Source organism: Coccinella septempunctata, chromosome 9 (genome assembly GCF_907165205.1).
Source record: "Coccinella septempunctata chromosome 9, icCocSept1.1, whole genome shotgun sequence".
Taxonomy (NCBI): Eukaryota; Metazoa; Arthropoda; class Insecta; order Coleoptera; family Coccinellidae; genus Coccinella; species Coccinella septempunctata.
In genome coordinates, this window is record NC_058197.1 from 18,394,035 (window position 1) to 18,406,315 (window position 12,281).

At 40.8% G+C, this 12,281-nt stretch overlaps 1 protein-coding gene across 8 annotated transcripts in view; it reads left to right on the forward strand.

Moving 5' to 3' along the window:
* The window catches only part of LOC123319848 (ephrin type-A receptor 7), a 152,280-nt gene that overhangs the window by 40,681 nt on the left and 99,318 nt on the right, over window positions 1-12,281 (forward strand). For 2 of the 8 annotated variants that reach the window (XM_044906826.1, XM_044906833.1), the window contains exon 1: window positions 4,940-5,334. The exons of 2 other annotated variants lie outside the window; for them this stretch is intronic. The gene's annotated coding sequence lies outside the window, so the exon portion shown is untranslated. Of the gene's footprint in view, window positions 1-4,934; window positions 5,335-12,281 lie in introns of those variants that run through there. 4 more of the 8 variants (XM_044906832.1, XM_044906831.1, XM_044906834.1 and 1 more) reach the window with 4 other exon arrangements.

Sequence of the window (12,281 nt, forward strand, 5' to 3'; positions counted from 1 at the left end):
GAAATTCGATGATGATGAGATTACGGGCAAGTCTTCCAGTGCCAGGTAAAACTCGGATTATCTCATTTCACTTCAGACCGAATCAAATTGCATAGCAAAATAGAATCCAGTCGTTCGTATCGAGAACGTTCGAATATTTTTCCCATAAAACGACTGGAAAAGTGAGAACGACCCTCATCCTTGCTTATTTCGCTAAAAGGAGAATAACTTGGTGAACGGAAGCAGACAAAGAACCTCCCCCCCCATCCTCCCTCTGCCAAAACCTTCGACCTCCGCCCGGAAATATTTCCCCCGGACGGCAAACAACAAAGGGGCATTCGGCCGAAAATGATTGTTTTCTGGAATTAACCGCGGCACTGCGAAACGATATCGAAAGAGTTCACGAACCGGCGGAGTTTTTAACCGCCCTAGAAACCCCCCTTCCCCGAGAACCCCGGCAACTTGCTGGAAATATACAGAGTCCGTTCGGGCGTGCACTCTTGGGCGCTCTCGATGCACTTCAAGTTCCGCACCTATCGGGTATTATTTACAAATAGCTTTTTTCGATGAGGCGGAAGTTTTGGGGAAAGAAGTTATTGTTCGTCGTTTAGGCGCCTCTCGCGAGGATTTGAAAAGTTCGGAAAAGCTCAAATAGTTTTGAAACGGTTAGAATGACTTTTTTCGTGAAATTTTCCACTTGCCTCTTTTCTCTTCTGCTCTTGCCATTTGTTTGTCGATGCTAGCTAGATCATTGTAATAACCTATTGAAGCCTAAATTTCAGTTATTGGTCCCGAGTCTGAGTATTATATGATGAATCATGATGTTCAAATTCTTATAATCCATCAAGAAAACAAAGATACCCACGGCTGATAGTTTGTAGTATACAATATAGTGTTCATGATTCGAATAACTCGTCACTAGCTCATCCTGATGTTCATGGCATTGCCAATAAGGCTGAAACCTTAATACTGATCACACAGTTGAATTAATTATCTGATTATGTGGAGTTAGTACAATTACTCGGCCAGACTGTAATCCAGCTGAAAGTTCAACACGTAACAAGATTAAACGTTCGAAAAAAGTTTGTATTTCAACACGTCTTGTTTGAAATCATAACGAATTAGCGGTAGTCTGATACCTGTGGGTCTTATGATATAACTACCTGAAAATCAATTGAGAGTCGAGTTCTTTTATCGAAATGATTATAAAAAAGTGCCTTGGCATCGAATTATTTTGTGAAATTTTCCTCTCATATCTTATAGACCTTTATAATTCATGGCAGACTTATGATATACACGCACATTTGGGAGTGTGCTGATGATATAAGTGGAGCGTTGAACTATTTAGGAATTCGCTCCCCATTGATGACGAAGAAGTTAATCTCAGATGTGATTGATTAGCCTCGTGATTAGCTTATGATAGATTCTCATGAAACTTATGATATACGCAGAAATCAAAATGCATCTGATTTGGTAATAAACACGATATGGATTCGATCTCAGAGGCTCATTATAAAGTGGTTATCAAAGCTCGTGATTAGCTTATGATATAGTCTTTGAAACTTATGATATACTCAGAAATCAGAATGGATCTGATTTGGTAATGAACACGATATAGATTCGATCACAGATGCTCTTTATCAAGTGGTTATCAAAGCTCGTGATTAAATTATGTTATATTCTTATGAAACTTATGATATACGCAGAAATCAGAATGGATCTGATTTGGTAATGAACACGATATAGATTCGATCACAGATGCTCTTTATTAAGTGGTTATCAAAGCTCGTGATTAACTTATGTTATATTCTTATGAAACTTATGATATACGCAGAAATCAGAATGGATCTGATTTGGTAATGAACACGATATAGATTCGATCTCAGAGGCTCTTTATTAAGTGGTTATCAAAGCTCTTGATTAGCTTATGATATAATCTTTGAAACTTATGATATACGCAGAAATCAGAATGGATCTGATTTGGTAATGAACACGATATAGATTCGATCTCAGATGCTCTTTATTGAGTGTTTATCAAAGTCGAACCTTATTATATAAACGTTCGACGATGGAAGTGTTCACAAGGAACATTATTTGCCATTTCTGTATTGTTGATATTCGCTCGTACAAATAACGTGGAATAATACACAAATGAGCAAATACAGCGAGAACCGGGTAAACCCCCATTCTCAACATATTAAATTCGTCCTAGCAGAAGGTCCAAACCTCAATTCCCCTTTATGAAAAACCTTCAACAAACGATATGACGTGTGTGGGTCAGAGCCGGAATAATGAAAAGCAATAACCAATAACAATATCAGCAACTGTCACATTAGCGGCACTGACTGGAGCATAACGGCAAGGTCGGCCCTACCCCACCCCACCCCCTCGCTTTCTTCTCTTGTTTTCGCAGTGGCACACAGGGACAGATGGCCGGGACGCGAAACACAAAAGAGATCGACTGACTCGTCGCCGAGAGGAAAAACGGAGAATCACCTACTAGGTACGAAACGTGCATTGTGTTATACACGTCATTTGCTCCGCGTACAAGATCGACCGTGCCGAATTTCGACGTAGGGGTGGTTGGTGGTGCGAGGCGACGTTGTCGGATCCGCGGAATTTCTTGGGCGTTTTCCTACGGTCCAGATCTGTCAGATGGTCAGTGAGATATGGGGATGGCGTTCGACCCCCCGGATGATTGATAAATGTTTCGACGTTTCGTCGTAGGAATCCACATGTGGTGCGTCAGAGGGGTGCCCAATATTAGTTTTCACTTTTACCAGGAATTCTTGTATGTATGGAGTTTTGACTTCCCGTGTGAAATATTGGATTGAAAACTGTCCCACTTTACGAGGAAAAGATATAAGTTACTATGATGGGGCTGAGGGATTCACCGAATCGCTGCTATTGCAAAGTGTAATTGGCAACGAAGCAGGGACAATTTTGTCATTTCTTAAGTTTTTATATTTGGATATGAAATTCAGAAATGTCAATGTAGTGTCATCTACGTTTGCTCCAGCTGATGCTTCCAAAGCTCTCGAATGATCTTGAGCACGAGTATTTTTGAAAATATCGAATCGTTTACTGTCAGAAGTTTGTGGTGATTCCAAGAGATGATTTAAGAGTTTCCATCAATCTTAATGCAGAGGCGGTTCTTCGAATTGATATGTTCTAAAAATAAAAGGAATTCTTTCGCAGTTACTCCTTCTGCATCACGAGCTCGAGATATAATCCACAGCTGTTATATTGAATGGGAAAATGTTAAAAATTGTATGACTTAAGTTTACGTCAGAGGCAAATTCGATTGGGGATTGGTTTGACTGAGAAATTCAGTATTTTTAGTTAGAGGAAGGTTTTTCCTGATTTATCAGTGTGTTGGATTGTTGGAATTTGATTTAGGAAGATCATCGTAAAGTTTAAGCAATTAGTTATGTTCTTTTTTATCGGTACTTTAATATTGTTTGTTCTATATGCATGAAGATGAATTTCTTTGTTGAATTTTCATTCGTTTTTTCGAATATTTGTATCCTTTCACTTAAGGTCGTGGTCCTCTCTTAACAAGTAGCTGTTTCTCATCAGCGAACCTACGATTAAAAAAGTAACCATTGAGAAGAACTTCCAGACGATGCTATGTAAAAGGGAATAATGAGAAAAGGAATACACTACCCAAAATTTCGAAATTAATACCATTAAATGGTATACTAAAGGTTCGATAACCACGATAGGAGCTGGCGCTGGAATATACAGGGCAGCCACTAAGTATACACAACATAAGGCTCCTGCTCTGGTGATTTTCAGGCAGAAATACTTGTAATACGTAGACATAATGCTGGGAAGAAACGATCAAGGATGTGACAGTGGTCTATTCTGATAGTCAAGCTGCTTTCGAAGCACTGGACATGAGTCCAGTGCTGACAGACTGGACATAGGAATGTCCTCTCCATCTGAAGACCAAGGCAGCTGTTTACAAAGCAGTGGTCTTCCCAACGCTTCTTTACGGAAGCGAAAGCTGGACGACCTACAGGCTACAGTCTTGCAGTGCGCGAGTTGTATAACAATTGAGACTCAAGCAACGAGGCCCCGACTCAGATGGAGCGTCCACATTCTGAGGATGCAAGACACAAGACTCCCCCAAATAGCTCTGTATGGCGAATTCACAGAGGGAGCTCGGAAATCAAGAGGCCAGTATAAGCGGTTTAAGGATATACTGCATCAATCCCTAAAATCAGTTAATGCCGATCATAACTGGGAACAACTAGCGTTAGACAGATTACAGTTATACAGTTATATTACGGTTATAATGGAGACTCGAGAAGGATACAGCGGTGACCAGATCTGTTTGGTGACTATCCATGCCTGGAGTGTGGAAGGATCTGTAGGTCACTTTTGGGTCTCTTCAGTCACAGAAGGCACACAGTCGGAGGTAGACCTAAGAGATAAAGTTTAATCGCACAGATAGTTTTGTTTTTCAGTCTTTTCGTAGATTTATCATAGGAGGAATGAGGACTTCACCTTTTTAAGCCCTCTTCCTCTCAGATACTGAAGGTCATTGAAACCATGGAGCTCTAGGGTGAGCTGTAGGTGGCGCAGTTGTGAGCCCAGCTCTGATAGGGGACACAATAGACCTTAAGGTCGCAGTGGATTGTAAGCCCTTTACCCAGAATTCATTAATTTGGGATAAATGGGCTTCCAGTCCTCCTCTGGAAGTATCTGATGATAATCCGGCTGACTCTTATCTCAAATGGAACTTTTTTGGGGGTTGAAAACGAAGTGGAACAAAAATTCTGAAAGTATGACAGCGACAAACAGTATACAGCCTCGATATAAGCGCTCTGTATTTCACGCGAATGCGCCCCGGGCGCGAAGAGGCACTAGAAAAGCGCGGACCCCTCGATCCGGTGAATCTCACCTGAATTCCACCGGAGGTTCTCTCTCGGCAACGTCGACCTATCGTCAGCTTCGTATTCTTGTTTGCCCGTAGACGACGGACTCCTTCAATGAAAGTGTATCTACCCGAGCGCTGCCGTTCCTCGCTCCCAGTAGCTTCATACGTTCGGTGTTTTCAGTTCTGTTCCGACGGCCGCGCGTACAAGAGGAACGTCTGCGTCGTTTGTGCGTCCGTTTCTGAACGTTTTCTGGCCGGAATCGACGGTTGCAGGTGTCGTACGCGCGAATCTCTGTGAAAACCGCCGGTGTGCCCCAGGGATCTGTTCTGGTGCCGTCCCGTTTGTGTATAATACCGAAGACGGTGGTGTGTTGTGTTAAGGTTCGGTTTTTCACGTTCCCCGAGCAGGAATCTCGTGTGCCAAAGTGGATAGCGTCTTCGCGTGGATACTTTTAACATCGGGAGTCAAGGTCAGTACACCTGATGAGGTAGAGCGTCGAGAATGTCTCGCTGAAGAAACGGTAACATCTACTCGTGGTGTTGTTGTCGGTTGAACGTCCTCTCTCTACTCTCGTTGTTCTCATCTCGTGGAATTGGTTTGTTTGTTTATCGGACAATCTGGATTTTATTCTCTGGTCGATTTCGGGTAATTCAGCGGTGTTTCTTGAGCACCTATACCAGGTGTCCATAAAATAACGACTGTTACTTCCGTTGTATTGTTGGTCGGTTTATTTCGGGTGCTGGTTAGGTCAGAGAATTACTGGATTGTAATGTGACTCCCAAAACGGGAGTCACTGATGTTTTGATGATGATCTATTGGGAGGCTTCAGTCAATCGATGATATTTCAATAAGGAAAATCTTCTCCAACCGTATTATTCTCGGTATTATTCAATCTCTGATAGAGTGCGATGCATTTGGACTTTGTGAAGTCATTGAATAAAACTCTTCCTTGATACCCTCTCTGAGTGAAAAAGGAACGAAAATTCTACACTTTTCAACTGCCAAAATTGGTTGTTTCTAGACGAACGCTGAGAGGGTCTATGTCCAATGATACTAACTCTATTTTGTATCAAATTTCATCGAGTTTTTTACATTTGCTTTCGAAGTCGACCAAAAAATCAACAAACACACTTATGAATTTTGCAGTCTGGGACGATCGACTCACTTTGAGAGCACAACATTGGAAAATGGAGTATTATAGAAAATATTTCTGGCGGTTTGGAATCTGATATGATAAAATTTGAAGTAAATGATCATAGGCTTTTTGAAACCTCTCGCATTGAAAAATTACAAATTGCATAATGCATTAGATTCCTATAAAACTGATATATTCACTGAACCATTAGTGACAAGCGAGGTGACAAGTGGATGTTGCATTTCGCAGTATCAAAAAAAAGGAATTACATACAATATTCATTCCCTTGTGTGCGTTCATGAGCTAGAGCGAACAATTATTTTAATTACTGTTGAACAAATATGCTCGATTTAATTATTCAATAAATTCCAAATGAAATTTTCCACTGATAATAATTATGTTGAACAAGCAAACGGAATAATAATTATCTGTCAATATTTGTCGATGCAGCAAGTGTGAAACGAGACACGGTATCGATATAAAAAAAAAGATTAATCATTGGATTCTTCGCTGAAAAATTTTCTATTCGAACTGGTCGTTCAAGTTCTTGGTTGATACCTGAAACCTTTGTGTCTCAACGACGGAAGTGCAGAGCTACCCGGTGGTTAAAAATGCCCAACAGTTATTGTTAAAGAAGGTGAAAAGGGACTGACAGAAGCGAGGCAAATATATGTCGGACCTGTATTCATCGTTCAACAGGATAAATATTTTCAAGCTTAGAATAAACATCGCGCCAATAGATCGCACAAAGATTCTACACGAAAAAAGTACAATAGTTTGTTATTTCCCAGGAGAAATCTACGGCTTAGCAGGAAACAGTTGTTTTTTAGACTTACGAATCAGTCCAACCACTTTCTGAGCGTTTCCTAACGAAACTCTCGTACAGGGTGTCTCCAAAGGTGGGGCGTTTTTTTGACAGAAGGTAGAAGTCATAAAATAGGTCATTTCGCATAAAATATTGGAGATGGCTGAGCGACAACCCCTAGAAGTTCGACGAAATTGTATTAAAAAAAAGTACGGGACTGTGCTCTTATTGTAACCCTAGTTCATCTGTTAAAAAATGCCTATCTACTTGTATGACAACGTTAGTTGTCAAATTTTCTATCCTTCTCGATTCCAGAGGTTTATTGTCGGAAATAATCGTATTTGACTTCTGGCTAAAGATTATTATCACTAATATAAGGCTGGTAATGATAATTTACGACTATCTCGAAATTAATATATACCGTCAGGTTATTTCCCATTTTTTGAGAGATAGAATAGAATAGAATAGAATACATTTATTGATCCTTCCAGACATTAATAAAAATGTATAAGACACGTCAAGACAATTTCTGAAAAAAAAATTAACATAGTAAAGAACAAAAACAAAAGAAAAAAGAAATTTTTGATCTTAACATAACTTATCTTTTAAAAATTCTTCAACACTATAATAGCACTTGTTGCTCAAAAGTAATTTGATCTGATATTCCACGTTCAGGAACAATTTCCCACAAAATTAGTTCCATAATTAATGCTCAACATCGAAATTGATTGAATTTGAGAAATACGACGTATCGTGAATTTAAACGATCGCAAGAAGAGGTCAATTCAGGTTATTCATCGATATTTCCCCAATTAAAACTAATTATCCGTCGCTCTGTGTCTTTGCGAAAGGTTGAGTCTTCCACGAGACATTCTTCGGTTGCGGAGATGAAGCTTTCCGATACTTTTAAGTACACAGGTGCTCCGAAACTAATTGAGCGGACAGCAATAATGGTTTCTCAACACAATAAATTCTACGGTCTTTTGTTATAGTTACTTTTATGGTGCACGCCGGATAAGACGGACTGGAAAGAAACTATCGTTCTTCAAGGTGAAATTCGAAATGAATCACCGTGTATATCTTAATGGTGGTCGTTCGTTTCAAATGTATCGCTGCGGAGTAATTATATATATTGAAACTTAAGAGCATGTTTTCACGGAAATATAAGGACAAGTACGTGTGTATATAGCGTTGAAATGGGAAATAACTTAATCAGCAACGGAGAGATCTGTTAAATGCTCGGAATAACTTAGATTTGGCGTTTCTGTGAATTTTTTCCCGATAAAAGAATGAGAAGGTTTCGGAAAATATCAAGGTTCAGCTCTGTTTCATTCGATGACATCTTTCTCGTTCATGTGAAATGCTTGATTTGAATATTGGTGAGAGAACAGGCGAATTTATAAAGTTGATAGATTAAGAAATTAGTAGTCCAGAAGATTCACCAGATTTCAGAAATACCGAGGCCAAAAAACACTTTTTTTCGCTCTATGAACCGACACCGTACTACCCACCCCTGAGATCGTTGCCAACCTTACTTTTCTTAAACTGACGTTAACCTGTGAGATCTGTCAGGCGGGAGTTTACTCTGTGATCGTGGACGCGTTCAGATTCGAGTTTGGTAAAATCTCTTCACAAGCTTGTTTGTTTGGGCGCATTTTAATCTTATTTTGTTTCTTTCAATCTTTATGTGTATGTGAGCTAATAATTCAACTCTTAAATTTGTTGGGGTTCATTATTTTCGATAGTAATTTATGTACCAAGGGTGGCTTGTGGACTTTTCCATTAAACTTGGGTAAAACTTACGAAAGCGCTGAAGTGCCACACAAAAACAAAAATTCCAAATGTACAATTCCGACTCGCAAATCGGAATTCCGACTTGTATCTCAGAATTCCGACTTGTAACTCCGAATTCCGACTTGTATCTCAGAATTCCGACTTATAACTCGGAATTCCGACTTATAACTCGGAATTCTGAGTTACAAGTCGGAATTCCGACTTGTATCTCAGAATTCTGACTTGTAACTCAGAATTCTGACTTACAATTCGGAATTCCGATTTGTAACTCAGAATTCTGACTTAGCAAGTCGGAATTCTGAGATACAAATCGGAATTCTGAGATACAAGTCGGAATTCTGAGATACAAGTCGGAATTCTGAGATACAAGTCGGAATTCTGAGAAACAAGTCGGAATTCTGAGATACAAGTCGGAATTCTGAGATACAAGTCGGAATTCTGAGATACAAGTCGGAATTCTGAGTTACGAGGATTTTTTTTTTGGGTAGCTCGCCAGCGATGACTACAGTCATCTTCCAGCTGTAGAAAAACTTGAAAGGTTGAGCGAATGATATGGTACGAAGGGCCACACCCTTTCTCTCGTTGAACGCACCCTTTTCCACCGGCTCGGCGTCATGTGTGCAAGGGAGACCGTATAAAAGAATATTGGCTATTTGGGTCTTCCACCTAGCCAGTTTTAATTATTATTGGCCCGCTCGGGCACAATGGTCTCGATTATTATTGGGGGCTTATTAGCGACCCGGTTGTTGGTCTTTGTTTTTACTTCTCTTTATGGCGACGCCGAGGGTGCTATATTAGCCGTTTTTGTACTTACGCCGAAAGGAGACGATTACGATACGAACGTTGAGGTCGTTAGGGGGGGTTCGCAGAATAAAACACGTTCCGATTGTTGCGGGGGTCTACGTATAGGGTCTCGAAGAGAAATGGCTAATTTCACGTGCGTGCCACGAGGAAGGAACTAAGGAAGACGAGACTGGAAGAAAATCCTGCTTTCTAGGGAGATGTCAAGATGCAATCTCTGGCCATTTTGACCTAATGATTAGGTATCTCATTATCGTTAGGGCATAAGCATCGGGAATATATAATATGACAAAGTGATGCATTCGAAACGTTTCACATTTTGGTGTGCGTTGTGGTCTGAAAGGTTTTTCTACGAAGACGAAACTTATCTTGGTGTGGTGAACCAGTTTCTCGTTCTTCAGTTCGAAGATATTGTTCTCGACAAGGGTGGTGTCATCAAGACCGTACCACTCGATACACTGAGGCTATTTGAAGTCGTAGGTTTATGCCTTGTGACCATGAAGCACTATTGAAGGCAGGAATACCCAAGGTATGTTATAACTTCATTGAAATCTCCACCAAAAGCCTGTTCTCCAGTATGGTACCACACTGGCTTGTCTTTCGGTCTATATTTTTCATCATCGTTTCTTCTCGATGATCTGTTTTGTTATTCCTTCTGTTCTACCACATCGATATGTATCTTTGTTGTTGGTTATTCTTGAGCTTTTCAATTCACTTTATATAATATGTTTGTATTGCAACCTTTATCGAAGCCATAAGAATGTGCTGTTCTACTCCACAAGTTATCGCATTGTCTGTGAAATAATAATTGAAGAAGAAGCCATAACACGAGCCATAACATAAGTCATTCTCTCGGTCATTCTATTCCAAAGCTTTTCTACATTGGTACCTTAGAGCACTATTAGCCTTTCGGGAACTGCGACCATGTAGACCTTTTGTTCTCTACCCTACTCATTCATAGGAACCCAAGGAGGTCGTCAATGTTGTTGATAAAACTGACAACATACTCAAAGGCCTTGGCCGTTACCTCGTGAGTATCCAGGACAGGTTTCCCCGTATGAGTGGTTCTCTGGCCAGCCAGCTCTGGACACTTGCATACCACGTATTCAGCTGTTTCTGCTTCTGATCCACAGAGCCTACAAATCTCATCTGCTGACTCTCCCATAAGGTACAGATGATATTTGTACCGACAGTGCCTTGTCAACAGTCCCACCATCACCCGAAGCTCAGCTCGTGATGGCTTCAGCAGTTTTCTAGTGTAGGTCGGTGAAATCATAACGAATTTCTTTGACTGAGTGAGTCCAGGAGTGTTTCACCAGAGGGTTAATCTGTTGTTTAACTCCCATTGTTGGACCACTGCCTTATATTGGTCTTTCCAAGCCTACAGGAAGGCTCAGGTCCAGCAGTTGTTAACCTTGATGCTCTTTTTGCAAGTTCATCGGCTTTCGCTTTTCCTTCAACACCACAATGGTCTGGTACCCATAGTGGAATCATTGTTGTATCTCGTCTTATGGTCCCCCATGTCAGCAGAGTCTCTGGCATTGGTACCTTTGCTAAGTGTCCTTTTCTTCTAGACGAGTAACTGGGCAGTCGGAGTCTTCATTCTGCTTTTGTGTTTATCATTTGATCAGGGATAATTGTTGAGGAAGCCTGAGAGGTAGCCCCATTTGATTCGAACAAATAAGCAAAGCTTGTGGAAGAGACCTTCATCCAGAACTTGATGAGGCTCAGAAGATGGAAAAGAAGCAAACCTTGTCTCGTAATTTTTTTTTGCTTCTGCTCTGCATGGAACTTCGTGGATTTTTTTTTGCACTTATACACTTTGCTCATTCTGTTGTTACGCCTTTCTGCTCCTCCCACACATTAAAGGTTTGTCCCCAAACCTCCCAGTCAACATACTGTGGTTGACCCTTCATTTATACCGCACATTTCAGCTCGGAATTTTTCATAATCATTCTCCGAGGTCTTCCCGTCTTGATCCATCAATTTTCGTCAGCGTCCATCTTCGTAATCTCGATTAAATCTCACCCCCCTGACCCGTTTAACCTCCCCCTCGCAGCCGATACCCCATAATTGCTGGGTAACGCCCCCCCCCCCCTTTCACCTTTGCCCGAATTTCGAAACGTAAATCCGACCTGGAATAATTTAAAAGTTCATTAATTCCCGCCCGAGGGGGTTGAAGGGGGTGGTAGGTAGAAGGCACCGCAGAATACGCGCCCGGGACAGAACATTTTCTTAATTAAGGGCGAGAAAACGACGACTAAAAAAGTCCAATTCAAGAACTCACTAATTATAACTTGGGCCCTCAAAGGGATCGCAGGTATGGGCAGGCCGGTCAAAGGGCATGTTCGAACACGACCGGCAAGGCTGGAACAATGGGCTTGTCCGGCATTCGGATTTGGGTCAGCTTTTCGAGATGATCATGATGAGAAATCCTCATTGTTATCTTGAGATAAAGACTGAAAAATCCTCTGAGAGATGCTGGTTAAAATTCAAATTACAGATTGATATCGAGTCGCTAGAGTCCATAAAACTTTTATCCCCCTACAGATCATCAAATTACCTAATTAGCATCATTACCGCGCGTTTAACGATCACGAGGACCGAAAAACAAATTTCGCGACGCTGCCTTGGCATATTTCAAAACTGAGAATGCAATAAAATAATAAAAGTAATTCGAGAGTCGGTCGCGAAGCCATTAAAATGTTAGATGAGTGGCGATATGGTCAAACGCCCGGTAAGATCTTATCTTAATTTATTCGTGCAAATTAAAATAGGATACAGCATGCCCCAACAAACACCACATTGTACTATCAGATCTATGCGCGATTAAATATCTCGGATTCCGTTCTATAATTGCTGGTGATTCTGGTTGACAGGC